This window comes from Juglans microcarpa x Juglans regia, chromosome 2D, assembly GCF_004785595.1.
Source record: "Juglans microcarpa x Juglans regia isolate MS1-56 chromosome 2D, Jm3101_v1.0, whole genome shotgun sequence".
Taxonomy (NCBI): domain Eukaryota; kingdom Viridiplantae; phylum Streptophyta; class Magnoliopsida; order Fagales; family Juglandaceae; genus Juglans; species Juglans microcarpa x Juglans regia.
This window is the reverse complement of record NC_054596.1, coordinates 1,812,670-1,830,615: the sequence shown is the minus strand read 5'-3', so window position 1 is coordinate 1,830,615 and position 17,946 is coordinate 1,812,670. Positions and strand designations below refer to the sequence as shown.

General features: G+C 29.9%; 1 long non-coding RNA gene across 1 annotated transcript; it reads left to right on the top strand.

Annotated features, from left to right (window-relative positions):
- Nucleotides 1–5,817: 5,817 nt before the first annotated feature.
- LOC121249736 lies at nucleotides 5,818–17,379 on the top strand. Its single transcript, XR_005937636.1, has 2 exons — nucleotides 5,818–6,010; nucleotides 16,962–17,379. It is a non-coding gene; the product is annotated as an uncharacterized LOC121249736 (long non-coding RNA).
- Nucleotides 17,380–17,946: the final 567 nt, after the last annotated feature.

Here is a 17,946-nt window from a genome sequence, read left to right as displayed (position 1 = left end):
ATAGAGCCTATAGACTCCATTTGGATGGTGAAAGTATTTCATCTTTATCTCATTTTATCATTAAAACTTTTTCAAATTTTCACACAAAATATAATAAACAATTCAACTTTTTCAAAGCTCAAAATAATAATAAATTCAAAATATAATATTTTAATAATATTTTGTACTTTCATCTAAAATTATTTCATCTCATTTTACTATCTAAATCGCACCATAATGATATCTTATATCATCAAAGTGGTCTCCAAGAAAGAGCGAAATGAAATTCCTGAACCAGACGGCCAAGATCATGGATTAGTGCGAAATGAAATATAACTTGATAAAATAATTTACTGACTACTCTCATGAAAACTGGTGCAAGGACTCAAAAATTCTCGATGTCTATAAAATATATAATAAAAATAAAAAATAAAACCAAAGACGTGATTAGACACGAAGAAGCTCCCATCATGGGGTCCGGTACTATTACACGTACAATGTAACAATAGGGACGAAGGAATCCGAATAAAGGGGTGTGATGAGTGATCCCTTGCGATATATGAACAATAGCCATGAGTTTTCCTTTTGATCATTAAGATATTATTTAAGGACAAAGTGTATGACACAGAATGAGATTGGCTTCACGCTTTCACACTCTATTCTAACTACTTTGTCGAGCATTAACTTTTATTTATTAGTTTATACAACTTGCAATTGATTTGGATTACTTTTTAATATATAGATTTCAGAAAATTAAAAGATGTAATACCTAAAAGATCACTGATCAGTAGCACTATAAATGTCCCCTTTAATTTAAAATTAAAAGAGTAATAAACTTAAAAATTTTGGTTTCAGCGAGATCGAGCAAAATTTTGGTTTCAATAGTGCTATACGTTGTTATATGTACAAATTTCAATGGAGGATCTACTAAAATATTTACTGGTTTTACCCAAGAATGCTTTTGGCATGGTCTTCGTGAGAAATATCTTTTTACCACCAACTTGTGTCGTGAGAAGTTCGTAAAATAAAATTAGTGTGAAAAGCTATATTTTTCCACAAAAGTTTCAACTCGTAGGGAAAAGCTTGTTTTTCCCACAAGAACATCCGAGGGTAAAGTTTAAATACTCGCGGCAAATAGTCCAACAATTTTGATGAATCCTGTGGAATTTAGTACTATTTGCCACGAGCTCTGTTTGTGGAAAAAGGAAAATCCATGAAGATTATCATTGGTGGAAATTACCGTCGGATTACAATTGCACTTTTTGCCACGACTGGTACTCGCCAGTATTGATGACTTCCCATGAGTCCATCTCATAAAAGCCTTTTTTCACATAATTTTGTTATAAGAAAAAAAAAAATTAATTTGAAGCTTTCCCCGTGAACTATTACCATCACTATATGAGCCATCTCATTTTGATCTCTTCCATGTACCAATGAAGTCATTGGACAGTACTAAATAACTTCAAATCTTGCAAATCATACATCTACATATAACAGAATGGACCATTGAAAATATGTCTAGTAATTACTGTTATGAATCTCATTAATAAATTTTATTCATTCTACATAACTATTATAACCTCCTAATGAGAAGAAGAATCAAGGTTTTGTAATTGATGATCACTAAACTAAACCTATCAAATTAAAGACCTTACTATTTAAGATGAAGATAAGTTCAAGGTGGCTCCTTGCCACTATCTATAGGAATACTAATGAGGAGTGTTCGACCAAAAATTATTTCAATCACTGCCTATTGTGCCACTGAGTGCGCACACTTATTATGTGAGTGATGTATTTTTCTGATCCTCAAATTTATCCGACGATGAAGATTTTTGTTGATATCTTCTAGGATCGGAAGTACTATTTGCCACTGTGGTGAAAGCGCTCCATCTCATGTTATAGCGTCAATTGAGGGGTTAATTAAACAGACAGCTAGGGAGAGTTAATTAAACAGGTACCTGATCATCATGGAATCTCTGGTCTTTTCTTTTCATTTTCCTTTTGAAGAGGCAATAATGATCTCTAGTCAATTGCTAGGTCTTCTAGCTAATTGCTTTCCCTTTTTCTTCATAGGAAACCTCATCTTATCTGCCAAATATTAATGGTAGCTTTTGCTTTTTGATACCACTCAATGGTGGCGTGATCTCCTTGAAATATGATGATACCACATATATAGCATGGTAAAATTAGAAAAATGAACTTTGAAATGAAAAATGAAAACCAACGTGTTGATCGGGATATGTAAGTGGGTTGCTTGCTTGCTGGCATCCGGCCGGACTCCCACCGCATTACTCGGGAAAAAAAAAAAAAAGAAAAGAGGAATAAGAAGAAGAAGAAAAAGCAACTATATTAATTAATCAACACGAGAAAAAAAAATTATCATGACATTAACCTAAATCACTTTATTAATTCATAGACTTATAATTATTCAAATAATATATATTTTATGTTGTCAATCATTTTCTTTCTCACTGTCTATGAAATAACCACATATATTTTATTTAATTAACAATTTTATATATAGAAGGAAAATTATATTTCCACCGATAAAATCTACCGATTTCATACTTAATGATTAAGAATTTTCTTTTAATGAGTTTGTAATTTTTTTTAAATGTTTAAAGAGTTTACAAAAATGTTTACAAAAAAAAAGTAGACGTTCAGTGGCTCCCATCGATGAGTGCAGCAGCACCCTATATAGAAAGTGAATTAATCCTCCATTAACCAGTCACTACAATAGATTAGATCTATTGTGACAGACGACGTCACAAAAAATAAATAAACCGTTACAAAACTTTTTTGTGACCGTTTGAGACCATCATCAAAAAAAAGTCCTAGAAAGTATTTTGTGACGGTTTACTTTACAACCGTCACTAAAAAATTTTTTATGATAGTTGGAAGTCTTATGTGAGATATAAAATTTGAACGTGAAGCGTTTTTGTGACAGTCGAATTCTATCACAGAAAGTAATGTTCACACATACCGAATATCGTTCCTACCTTTGCCCGACTGATTAGCATTTGAACGATAAATATTTAACGTTTGGTATGTTTCATTTGTATGTTTGATTTTTACGTTTGAACGTAAACATGTTCGAACGTTTGTGCTATGATGTTTGAATGTCACATTCACATGTTAATGGAAAATTATTCGAACGTCAAAGACTTAACGCTCGGAAGGTTAATTTGTTCGTTCGAACGTATCTTTTTTAGCCATTATAAAATAGTATATTATATATTATAATTTATTAAAATAATATATATAGTATATATATATTAATTTACTACATTACTGTATTACTATATTTAAGAAAATATACAATATATAATATTTACATATAAATATAATATATATAAAAAATTCATTCCGTATACGTTCAAACGTAGAAACAACCAATGTTCGAATGTTGCGGGAATTAAATAACGTTCAAACATACCTGTTGAAACCTTCAAACGTTACGTGCATATAAGATGAGCATCCGAACGCAAAGCGTCATTTCAACCCACCTCAAAATTCTTGAATCGTTGCATTTTGCCCTCAAAATCGTCGCCTGCATCGTCAATCGCTACCACAATCGTCACAAAAGAGATTAGCGTCCCTCTCTCTCCCTTTTGTAGTTTTTTTTTTATTGATTATAGGGGTTTCGGTTCATATCGAAACCCATTTGGTAGTCAGAACTTCTTCTTGATTTTCCAGCCACCACAAGTGGCCAGTGGCCAAATGGGCACCGTAGTTAGTTTATACTCGGTGTATACTTCATTTCTACAATGACCATTACAAGATTAATATTGTAATTGAGGAAATCGACAATAGCTGAGTCGACTCAGCCACTTTTGCCACTTTTGGGTCGTAACATTTAAACGTCCCACATGTAAGGTTGGAATGTTGTTCTGTACTCAAGCGTATGTTATAATACGTTCAAATGTACTTTTGACGTTCGAACATTATAATATAAAACGTTCAAATGTAACGTTATCATGGCCGTTTGAATTTTTCGTTTGAACATATCCATTATTAGTTTGAACATTTGGTTTACATTCGAATTGTATGAACCAACGCTCGAATATAAGACATTTTGGCTTTTGTTAGTCAAAACATTCAAACGTAGGTTTAAATATGTTCGAACGTCTTATATTATACGTTCAAATGTAAGACCTTTCGGCATATTTTAGTCATAACGTTCGTTCAAATGTAACGTTATCATGGCCGTTTGAATTTTTCATTTGAACATATCCATTATTAGTTTGAACATTTGGTTTACATTCGAATTGTATGAACCAACGCTCGAATACAAGACATTTTGGCTTTTGTTAGTCAAAACATTCAAACGTAGGTTTAAATATGTTCGAACGTCTTATATTATACGTTCAAATGTAAGACCTTTCGGCATATTTTAGTCATAACGTTCGTTCAAATGTAACGTTATCATGGCCGTTTGAATTTTTCATTTGAACATATCCATTATTAGTTTGAACATTTGGTTTACATTCGAATTGTATGAACCAACGCTCGAATACAAGACATTTTGGCTTTTGTTAGTCAAAACATTCAAACGTAGGTTTAAATATGTTCGAACGTCTTATATTATACGTTCAAATGTAAGACCTTTCGGCATATTTTAGTCATAACGTTCGAACGTAGACTTTGTATTATTTGAACGCCTCGTCAATTACATTCAAATGCATCCTCACGTTCGAACATGTGGTAATGATTTGTTTGAATATAAGGTTGAGTGGATCTTTTGAAATGTAATGTTCACACGTTAAAATCTACTCATTTGAATGTTATCCTGTTTACGTTCGAACATTAAATTGTATTAAGTTGCTTCTTTAATAAAGCCAACCATGCATATGGATCCCTGCCCATGACCTCCTCACTACTCTGCAGATCATGATTGGACTCAAGGAGTCAAGCTCCCATAATGTAGTGTATGTTACAAAATAGCCGCAAACTTTCCATTTGATCATTGAGATTGTATTTTAGGAAAATGTGTATATTCATTATAATAAAAAGAACATTTTGACGAATTATTTATAATAAAAATGATTATTTGTAATAATAATATATTTATTTTGATAGAAAATAATTATTTTGATAAAAAATAACTGATTATAAATTAATAAACAGTTTTCTTATATATATTTATATCTGTAAACATTTTTAAAAAAACATTCATAATATCATAAAAATAGTACTTATTTAATCAGAAAAAGGGGCATTCGGGAAAAAATGTCTGGAGACACCTCTCGCTAGCCCGAGCATTTTCCACTAACATTAGATTATTTCTTTCTTTCTCTTTTTAAAGACAAAACCTATAAAAATCGATGAAGAAAAAGAGTCACATGATGGACAGTTGTACTTGTACCACCTCATGATCATAACATCTTTTTTCTTCTTGTTTTCCCTACTTCTGTTTTTTAATCACGAACATGCATGGCATCTGATCTAGTCAATTGCTAGGTCTTCTAGCTTTCATTTTTTATTCATATAAAATTTCCAATTTCCATCTTATCTACCTAAAGGTAGTCTTTTTGCTTTTTATTATCCTAATGATAGGGTTATGAATCTCGTACTATTTATTTGCAATTTTTTTTGTATTTAATTTTTTTAATTTTTTATTTTACTTAATAATTAAGAAAATAACTATTAGTAAAATTATATTTTTTTAATTTTTTTAATGATAAAGAATGTTAAAAAAATATTTTAAAAAAATATTAAAAAAATTTCAAATACACTATAAATAATAAATAGATAATAAGAGGGTAGTGATAGGGTCACTACCCTTTTGATATATACCACTACTCGATGTTGACTGATGAAGAAATTTCGAACCACATTCACATACTAATTACACAAGCACCTTAATGGTATTCTATAAATATGAGTGTAGGAGGAAAATGGCCTCTCAGCACAAACCATTAATCAGCAATCAACAAAATGAAGGCTATCATTTTTATTTGCATTCTCTTCGCTTCCCTTCTTATCTCGTCTCCTTCAATTGCAGCTCGCGAACTGGCTGAGACTTATAAGGGTGAGAGCACAGTACTACATCTTCTATATTCATTAGTCATGTCATCAGCTTATTGCAAAATTCAAAAGATATTATATAGTCCACGTCAGAAGTTGCTCATGATGACCACAATTTTAAATATTATCCTCTTGCAGTTTTTATATAATAACAATTTTTATTTGGATTTTCCAATCCTTAATTTCTAATTAGTTGGTTAAATAATGGGTAATACCCTTACACTTTCTTTATTATTATTTTACTATTCAACTATTTTTTTTCTTTTGCTCTTTAAATCTGGATTAAAAATCACAGAACATGACATTCTATGTGTCAATTTTTATAAAATTGAATTTATTTTTAATTAAGTTACATGATTAGTTGATTGATTGAATTTATTTTCTTCTAAATTATGCAAGAATGTCATGTTCTGAAATTTTTAATCCAGATTCAAATAGCAAAGAGAAAAAAATAGCTGAGAAATAAAACAGTAGTAAAAGAAGTATAAATGTATTATCATCCTTAAATAATTTTACATCATATGTTTACAACCAATTGTTCAAACATCATAATGTGTGTTTTACATATGCATGTTCTACACATGCATGATCATCTTCATGTTAACATTGTTTATCATGAGTTTAACACAAAAAAATACACACGCACACACACATATAACATGCATGCATGAACTAACTAGAAGAGATAGTTCATATATAATTACTAGTACTTGTTCGTGATGCTAGATTTTTGATATTTTAGAACAATCTCTTCACTGCTGAAATTGGTCTTCAAGACTCTAATTAACTTATTATTTGGTTTCATATATATTATTATATATTCATGAGAAACTTTAGTACTAGAAAATAATCATGGCAGTGAGATCAAGACACATATAGCAGGAAAAAATAACGATCTTGGCCTGTTCTGATTACGCGTATTATCAAATGACGAAAACAACCCACTCCCTTAGGCCTTAGCTTACTATGCGCACGTGTCAAGGTAAAGATGCACTCGGAATGGCCTATAAATAGGAGTGTAGGGAAAGTCTAGGGACATGCAGATCATCAATCCAACCAACAATATATCCTGAAATGAAGGCTATCGTTATCATTTGCATTCTGCTGGCTTCCCTTCTTTTCTCGTCCCCTTCAATTATTGTGGCTCGCGAGCTGGCTGATCCGCCGGATAGTGAGATCTACCTCAAATTTCTAATCTGGTTTAATTTGCATTCATTAATTAGTCATTAATTAATTTTACTTAACAAGCTGTATGTATATAGTAGTACTTGTTCATCCTGATTCTAGTTAATTAATTAATTTTTAAAAATATTTATTTTAATTTTGTTTTTAATTTGATGTGTTTAAAATCTAAAAAATATTATTTTATTATAAAGTTATAGAAAAATTGTAAACAAGTAGTAGTAAGGCTATGATTGCTGAATATAAAGAACTAATCTAGTTATCAGCTTCGATCGATCGAGCTTCCTTTGCAGTATGGAAACATATATGTAAAATATGCTGCATCTTGATCATATCCTGTCGTGTGCCAATATATAAAAAGATCGAGCTGACCGACATAGTTTCGGTGATCAGCTTGTTGTGATCCTAATACATGATCAAGTATTTAATAATTTTTTTTTAATGTTATAGATCTATATATATCTTTCTTTCTACGTACTTGGAAATATTGCAATACATAGATATATAAATTAATCATTTATCAATTATGAAGAGCGAGTGTAGTATGGCAATTAAAAGCTATAACTGGACTCGGATATATATATGTATGTATGTATCCCATGATCTCCTCGGTAGAACGATCACGTAGTATTAGTAGTAGTAAAGCCCTCAAACCCAAATAATATTCTAGCTGAGCCCAGTTATGATATTTGGTTCAGAGGATATCATCATGATCGAAGCCCAGTAATTATCGACACTTTTTGCCTCATATACGATGCAGATAAAGACCATTAATTTGTTATAAGCACATGACAAATGTAGTGTTTTATGTACAACCATAAATTTAATACAAAATACTCATTCATCTCCTAATATTTTTGTTTAACTAAAAAAAATAAAAAACTACATGTCTTATATATATCTTTCAATTTCTCTACGATTCTTATTGAATACAATGATGAAAAAATTAATATATCTTTAGTTCTATCATATTTTTATACGAGACAAATTTGAATCGGTCTAAAATTGACTAAAATTGATCTGAATCGGTTGATTGATATGGTTCGGTAAATGATTTAAACGGTTTACTAAAATCAATTTGATTTCTTACTGACTCAATTTGAACCGGCCTGAATCGAACTATTTTTTTCAAAGTTTCGCTCTCCAAACATATATATTACGCTAACAATATGTCATATTAAAAATATTTTAAAATTTAATTCTTTAATCTAGTTCTGATTATATATCATTTCAATTGGGTGGAAAATGATGCTATTTATTATGTAAATGTGTATTTTGATAAATAAATAAATAAATTAGAAAACACGTGAATAGACTCGGACAAGCTTCGATCATGCAGTATTAATTAGTACACAATACTATATACGTATAATATCCTCTCAACAGATAGAAATCAATTCATGTATTTGATGTTGCAATATCCTTTGTAATTTTGTCAAGGAATTTACTATATCTTGTAAACTCGATGCATGAGTCCCCTTGCGAGTTTGCGTGATCATCTCAAATATTATATAGATATACATAATAGATATACATATATACACACACATATACACATTTCATGGTCACGAAGCAAATTATAATTAGGTGTATGTGTGTGTGTGTGTGTGTGGCAATTCAAGTATCTTGCATATAATAATTAGTAGATGTCAAAAGCTTGACCAAATGCTGTCCGTTAAATTAGAAGTGTTTTGCCATTTATAATTTGGTGCATAAAATACACAATATTTATATTGTGAAATTTAATAATGTTATAAAAAAAATTAAAACACAAATTTTTTTTATGCTCGAACAGATAAATTTTTACATCAGTAATTTATTTGATGTATCAATAAATGAGCTTGCAAATAAATTTTTAAGTTAAATAAGTCCCTTAGACTACTGATCTCAAGATTGACTCAAATATATAATTAATAAGAGTAATCGGATGTAGGAGATTCTAGATACGTATGAAATATTTAAAAAAGAATCCTTCTACAGCCACCGCTCTAGGCTCTGGGTTCTCCCGCTTGTGTATTAATTTTTCATCTATTTGTTTTTTGTTTTTTTTTTCATATATTTTTTTAACACCTTTAAACGTTATTTTTTAAAACAAAATTTTATAATATTATTAAAAAATATTTTCTTAATCATTAAAAAAAAGGGGGGGGGGGGGGGGGGGGGGGGGGGGGGGGGGGGGGTTGTCGGGTTGTCGACCGCTTGCGAATTGTGATGAACTTTCATTTTCATTATTAAGAATCTCTTCTACTTCTAGCTACTTCTGTACGTAGCATGTGCTTACTGATCATAACTTAGATTTCGATCATGAAGTAGCTCCAACGCATGCAAAATTTTCCAAATAAATTTGTATCGATTATATGTTCATTACAAAAATAATAATGAGTATTTATAACAAGTTATTTACGATAAGAATAGATTTATTTTGGTAAAAAATAATCATTTTAATAAAAAATAACTGAAAACAAATTAAATAAGCAGTTTTCTTATAGTAGTTTAAAATCGGCTCAATGGATAATCATTGGAACCATTCTCTATGTAGCTCGCTACTATATACGGATCTAATTTATAATTTGCTTTAATTTTCATGCATGTACGTACTACTCCATCATTCAACATTAATTAACTTTAGCTCAAATTTTGCATAATCTGAAAATTAGCGCGCGCACATATATATATATATATATATATATATGTATGGCCTTCATGTCCATGAATGCATGGTCATCATGTCGGCTTTACTTTAAGACTTGGGGTCAACGTTCTAAACTTACTGTTTTAGTGAAAATATCTAGATATCGTATACGTTCTTCTTTCTTTTCATGATGTATATATCCTATATAATTAGGTAAGTCATGTGGATTCCTTCTATATATAAAGCAAGCAAAATGTAGAGAACATTTTTTTTTTTTTTAATTTCGTAATGAATTGTCAATAATCTATTTATTTCTTCGATCTGTTGGTCGAGAGTTATTAATTAAAATGTTTTCTAAGAGATAGATAGCTAGCCAACGATCGACATATATGCATCCCTTGATCTGCATGTCCTTAATAATTAATCTGATTGGCCGTGATTGGACTCGATCGGTCAAGCTCCCATAATTAGGTAAGTGTGGATTCCTTCTATAAAGCAAGAAAGCTGCAGAGAACTTTTTTTTTTTAACAAAAAACAATCGTAATGACTTGTCAATAATCCATTTATTTCTTGGCCGGGTTGGGTCGATAGTTAGTTGAAAGAAAGTAAAATAATATTTATAATTGTGAGTTTGTAAATATTGTGTAATTATTTAAAAAAATGAATAAATATGAATTTATATAAAAAAAAATTTAATAATAAATTTTATTATTTTTTATAACGATTATATAATATTTATATATTTTACTATTATATATTGTATTACTCTAAAAGAATAAAATAACGTCATTAGATTTAAAACAAAACGCATAAAAATCGGTGAAGAAATTAATTATGAGTTGGCAAGGACAGTTGTACCACCTCAAGATCATGGAATCTTTTTAATTTCTTCTTGTTTTTCCCTACGTTTATTTTATTTTTTAAATCCCGAACATGGCTAGCATCTGATCTAGTCAATTGCTAGGTCTTCTTGCCTTCACTTTTTATTCATAGAAAATAAATTTTCCATCTAATCTACCAAACTCCTTTTTGGTTTTTGGTTTTTGATATATATACCACTACCCGATGTTGGGCTGCTCAATCTGACTGTACGTGCGTGTTATCAACTGAAGAAATTTAAAGCCACATTCACATGACGCTAATTACACATGCACTTGAATGGTATTCTATAAAGAGGAGTCTAGGAGGAAAATGACCTCTTAGCAATCAACAAAATGAAGGCTATCATTCTTATTTGTATTCTCTTTGCTTCTATGCTTATCTTGTCCCATGCAATTGCAGCTCGCGAACTGGCTGATGAGAGTGGTGAGAGTACGTGTGAAATTATCTTTGTCTCAAAAATTTAAATTAATGAGAAGAGGTAGATTTTATTATTTTATATCTTAACACTCACATTCACTTGTAGGCCAGACTTCCCTTCAATGAGTATGCCCAACAAGTAGAATATTTAATTAAATGAGATAAAGTGTAAATTTAAGATTCGAACTTAAGATTTCTGCTCTGATACCATGTGAAATCATCATTTATCTCAAAATCTTAAGCTAATGGAAAGAGGTAGATTTTATTATTTTATATCTTAACAACAATTAATTAGTCATCTTCTATATTTGTTAGTCATTTCTGCTAATTGCAAGATTCAAATATATTATTCTACATTAGAAGTTGTTCATGATAACCCCAATTTTAAATATTATCCTCTTGCTTTTATATAATAACAGTTTTCATTTGGATTCTCACAATTCCTAATTTGTGACTAATTGTTTAAATAATTTTACAATTATATGTGTACCAATTGTTTAAACATCATGTCACGTGTTTTATATATGCATGTTCTACACGACATCATCATGTTAAATACATTGTTGAGATTTTATATATATATATATATATATATATATATATATATTATAACACATACATGAACTAGAAGAGAGGGTTTTGATGACTACCCTGGTCCGGCATTCAGAAGCTAGCACCAAAAATCAAAAAAATATATCATAATTTTATGTGTTGATGCAATTATTAGGGATAACTAATAAGTTTACATTGGCTATTAAATATAAAGACCGGCCTAATTATATATGTAGTCATATTCATTTATCAGTTAATGCAGGTTCTGGTGGCCGAGCCGACAAGCCAGCTATAACATGCGGAAAGCCTGACCATCCCGCGTATCGCAAATGCATAGGGAAACTGAAACCGAAGCCCACCAAGTGTACTAAGAATCCATACAACAGGCGCGAGTGCGCGCCACCTAAAGGAACTTGAATATTAGAGTTTGGTTTGATATCATAAGAATAAAGTTTTTTGAGCTCACTCCAACTCTGCAGTGTGGAGATATGTAAAATCATGTTACTGTATTTTGATATGATGTACGTGTGCCAATAATAAAAGAGCTGATCACTTGATTACTTGGGTCAGCTTGTTTTCTTACTATCTAATTAATAGAATTCCAATAATTAATTTAAATTACGTTTGAATTTTGAACTAAATTCAATTGAGATGTTAAAATATTATTAAGATATTATTTTTTAATAATATTATTATTTTAAAATTTAAAAAAATTAAATTGTTTATTATATTTTATATTAAAATTTAAAAAAATTATAATAATAAATTGAGATGAATTGAGATAGGTTTAAAATTTAAACCTATCCTTACTATTTTGGAATTATATACGAACAGAGAATGGTAAAAAAAATATATATATTTATACGAATATATGGTGAAGGGAATCTAATATATAAAACGTCATTGAATTCAGTCGAACAACGTAAGGAGTCTAAGATATAAAACGAAATGATCATACACATTATGAATAGTTATAAATAATAATAATAAAAAGTGAATGTTTGCCACTGAAAATTCAGATGAAAATTATAATTGTGCACGGTCCCATGCCTCATTAGTACTCTTTAAAAAAACATACTCCACCAACTAGAAAGTTTTTTTATTATATTAAATAAACAACTTATCAATTAGGTAATTTTAAGAGTACGCTAGCATCATGTAATTATTTTTAAAAAAAATTATTTATTATTAAAAAATTAATTTTTTTATATGAATTTTTTATTTATTTATTCTTTTTAAAAAAATTATGCGATACTTACACACTGTACAATTACAAATATCAATTATCTTAATAATTTATTGATATTTTGGATTATTTCATTCTCTAAGTCAATGCAATACGTACATGATATATATGATATACTCGCGTTATAATTTTGCAGAAAACGGATGAATTTTCTGGTTGTACTTAAAGAAATGATCATCATGTATGAACCTTGTCGACAGCTAGACTACATTATTTGAGAGTAAGTGTCAGATGAAGCTCATAATAAAAGGAAAAATATTTTAATCACAAAAGATTATATAAAAGTAAATATTTAAATTCACGTGACTTTATGTCATTATACTGTAAAATTACTTTTATTACTGATACGGGTTAGGAAGTTTGTTTAAACACTCTCCAACATCGTTGACACGTTCATGTATTGATGTGTTTAATATATCAATAAAAGAACATGATGTAAATAATTTACTGATTACTCTCATGAAAACTGGTGCAAGGACTCAAAAATTCTCGATGTCTATAAAATATATAATAAAAAGAAAAAATAAAAGCAAAGACGTGATTAGACACGAAGAAGCTCCCATCATGGGGTCCGGTACTATTACACGTACAATGTAACAATAGGGACGAAGGAATCTGAATAATGTGATGAGTGATCCCTTGCGATATATGAACAATAGCCATGAGTTTTCCTTTTGATCATTAAGATATTATTTAAGGACAAAGTGTATGACACAGAATGAGATTGGCTTCACGCTTTCACACTCTATTCTAACTACTTTGTCGAGCATTAACTTTTATTTATTAGTTTATACAACTTGCAATTGATTTGGATTACTTTTTAATATATAGATTTCAGAAAAGTAAAAGATGTAATACCTAAAAGATCATTGATCAGTAGCACTATAAATGTCCCCTTTAATTTAAAATTAAAAGAGTAATAAACTTAAAAATTTTGGTTTCAGCGAGATCGAGCAAAATTTTGGTTTCAATAGCGCTATACGTTGTTATATCTATATATTTCAATGGAGGATCTACTAAAATATTTACTGGTTTTACCCAAGAATGCTTTTGGCATGGTCTTCGTGAGAAATATCTTTTTATCACCAACTTGTGTCGTGAGAAGTTCGTAGAATAAAATTAGTGTGAAAAGCTATATTTTTTCACAATAGTTTCAACTCGTAGGAAAAAGCTTGTTTTTCCCACGAGAACATCCGAGAGTAAAGCTTAAATACTCGCGACAAATAGTCCAACAATTTTGATGAATCTTGTGGAATTTAGTACTATTTCCACGAGCTCTGTTTGTGGAAAAAAGAAAACTTTGTTGGTGGAAATTACCGTCGGGAATACAATTGGGCTGCACTTTTTGCCACAACTAGTACTCACCGGTATTGATGACTTCCCATGAGTCCATCTCATGAGTAAAAGCCTTTTTTCACAGAATTTTGTTAGAAAATAATAATAACAATAATAATAATTTGAAGCTTTCCCATGAACTATTACCATCACCATTTGAGCTTTCTCATTTGCTCCTCCATGTACCAATGAAGTTACTGTACAATACTAAATAACTTCAAATCTTACAAATCATACATCTACATATAACAGAATGCACTATTGAAAATATGTCTAGTAATTACTGTTATGAATCTCATTAATAAGTTTTATTCATTCTACATAACTATTATAACCTCCTAATGAGAAGAAGAATCGAGGTTTTGTAAATCACTAAACTAAACCCATCAAATTAGAGACCTTACTATTTAAGTTGGATTGATATCCCATGTGGAGGCTCTGAAAAAATAAAACTAATATTACTATTTTCGTATAATAAAAATAGTAATTGATCATGGATTAATTATTTTTTCTCAACAGTCATGCGTGTTATATATATATATATATATATATATATATATATATATATATATATATATATTAAGATGAAGATAAGTTCAAGGTGGGTCCTTGCCACTATCTATAGGAATACTAATGAGGAGTGTTCAACCAAATATCATTTCAGTCACTACTCATTGCGCCACTGAGTGCGCACACTTATTCTGTAATTGATGTATTTTTCTGATCCTCAAATTTACCTGATGATGAAGATTTTTGTTTATATCTTCTAGGATCAATAGTACTACTTGCCACTATAGTGAAAGCGCTTCATCTCATGTTATAGCGTCAATTGATGGGTTAATTAAACATCTAGGGAGAGTTAATTAAACAGGTACCTGATCATCATGGAATCTCTAGTCTTTTCTTTTCATTTTCCTTTTGAAGAGGGAATAATGATCTCTAGTCAATTGCTAGGTCTTCTAGCTAATTGCTTTCCCTTTTTCTTCGTAGGAAACCTCATTGTATCTGCCAAATATATTTTAATATATTTATTTTTCTATACTTTATGTAATGAACAATAAATTTAATATATCTAGTATTTTTGTATTTCAATTCTCAAATTTTTTTAATTTAAAATTTTATTTTTAATTTTAAAATAGTTCACGTTTAAACGTCAATGACTATCTTTCAAACATAAACTAAATTGTCTGAAAGAAACTTACATATTCACACATAAGTGGGCTTAATATTTGAATGTACACGTATTGTTTGAACGCAACATTTTGTATGTAATTCACATGTAATCATTCCAAAACAACATCGTCTAAGTTACGTTCAAACGAAATATTATTATCGTTCAAATGTATAATCATTTATCGTCCACCTTTAATAACAGTTTCTTGCAACCGTCATAGAAAATGAGTTTTAGTGACTATTTCAAGATTGTCACAAATTCAAAATCGTCACAAAAACTCAATTGTGTTGTAGTGATCATATATCATTCACATTTCACATGACATAATTTGATTTGTAAGATTTAAACTTTATAATTTTTTTTTAAATAAAATTATACTATGTAGGTGAAATGAGATATAAGATCTTTAAAATAGAATTATTCAATAAGGATGACGTACGAAAGCCAACTAAAGATCTAGACCGCGGGCTCGATGCATGGTTCATTTGGCTCTCTATAAATACATGTGATTTATTTATTTAATTTTCATGATCATGTGCTAGCCCACCAGCATTAACTTTTGTTTATTTAATTTATATGTTACATATATAAGAAGATAAGCTTGACCATTATGGTCTCCAAAAAGAGATCGGTTGGGGCCAATTTCTAGTAATCTTAATTAATATATAGATCTGTACATACAATCTTCGTTCTTTTCACCATAGCCGGTAGGAAAGTGAGAACTCATTAATCTCTAAGGCACGAAATAACTACAAGTTTTTTTTTTTTTTTAGTCACAAATGAATTTACCTATTTTTATAAAAATAAATTCATAAATTAATATGACTTGATATAATATGTTAAATAATAAAATTATTTTTATTATAAAATAAATATAACGTATCATGATATGTCAAATTATGGATTTAATTTTATAAAATTACTCTTTATTGATCATATACACTTCTCTTTAACCATACCCTTCAAACTTGGGTTTTTCTGATTACCTGTCTTATCACATGACGAAAACATCCCAACTCCCTTAGGCCTTAGCTTACTATATATGCGCACGCGTCAAGGTCTAGATGCACTTGGAATGGCCTATAAATAGGAGTGTAGGGAAAGGATCTTTGCACACACAGATCATCAATCCAACCAACAATCCTAAAATGAAGGCTATCGTTGTCATTTGCATTCTGGCTTCCCTTCTTTTGTCGTCCCCTTCTATTATTGTGGCTCGCGAGCTGGCTGATCGGGATGGTGAGATCTACCTCAACTTTCTAATCTGGTTTAATTTGCATTCATTCATTAATTAGTCATTAATTAATTTTACTTAACAAGCTGTATGTATATAGTAGTACTTGTTCATCCTGATTCTAGTTAATTAATTAATTTTTAAAAATATTTATTTTAATTTTGTTTTTAATTTGATGTGTTTAAAATCTAAAAAATATTATTTTATTATAAAGTTATAGAAAAATTGTAAACGGGTAGTAGTAAGGCTATGATTGCTGAATATAAAGAACTAATCTGGTTATCAGCTTCGATCGATGCAGGAAGTTCTGTCGGAACAAAGAATCCCAACAAGCCAGGAATATCATGCGGAAGGCCTAGCGATCCTAAATATAGTTCTTGCGTAGGAAAACCAAAGCCCAGCAAGTGTGATCCAAAAAGTAAAGCATATGGCCGTTGCAAGCCACCTCAAGGACCTTGAATCAGTACTACTTATTGTGGTGGTGAAAGTATGAATAAATAGTACTACTAAAGTTACATGATGTACTAGTAGTACCGTAATGCTTTGAGAATAAATAAATAGGATTTGGTTTGACACCATGATTAATATTGTAATGGAGCTCGATCGATCGAGCTTCCTTTGCAGTATGCATGGAAACATATATGTAAAATATGATGTAAGTGTGCCAATAAATTAAAAAATCTAGCTGACTGACATAGTTTTGGTCAGCTAGTGATCCTTCCAAGTATTTAATAAATTTTCTTAATGTTATAGATCTAATCTATATTAATGGTTTCTACTTGGCATTAATGCAATACATATATAGATTAATCATTTATCAATTATGAAGAGCAAATCTAGTATGGCAAAAGCTAAACTTGGACTCGGATCCCGCCATCTCCTCCGCACAACGATGCACTATTAATTTTAATTTTTTTTTTTTTTAAAAGCAAGATAGCATAAAATATGAAGGATATATTAATTAGTAGTATTAAAGCCCTCTAACGTCCCAAATCTGAGCCTAGTTCTGATATTTGGTAATTATGAAGGATATAAAAAAGATATTATTTATTTATAAATTGGTGTCGGACTGTGGAAGATGCAAGGCTTGAAAAATCGGAACTGTGTTTGGATTCAGGTAAAGACCGATTCAATTAATCAAGCGATTTAATAAATTGAATCGAATGATTCATGACAATTTTAAATTGATTGTTTTAATGTTGATAAAAATATTAAAACTCAAATATAATATAATTCAAGCATTTAATACCATGTATAAAAGAGTATAAAAATATCAATTTATTTAC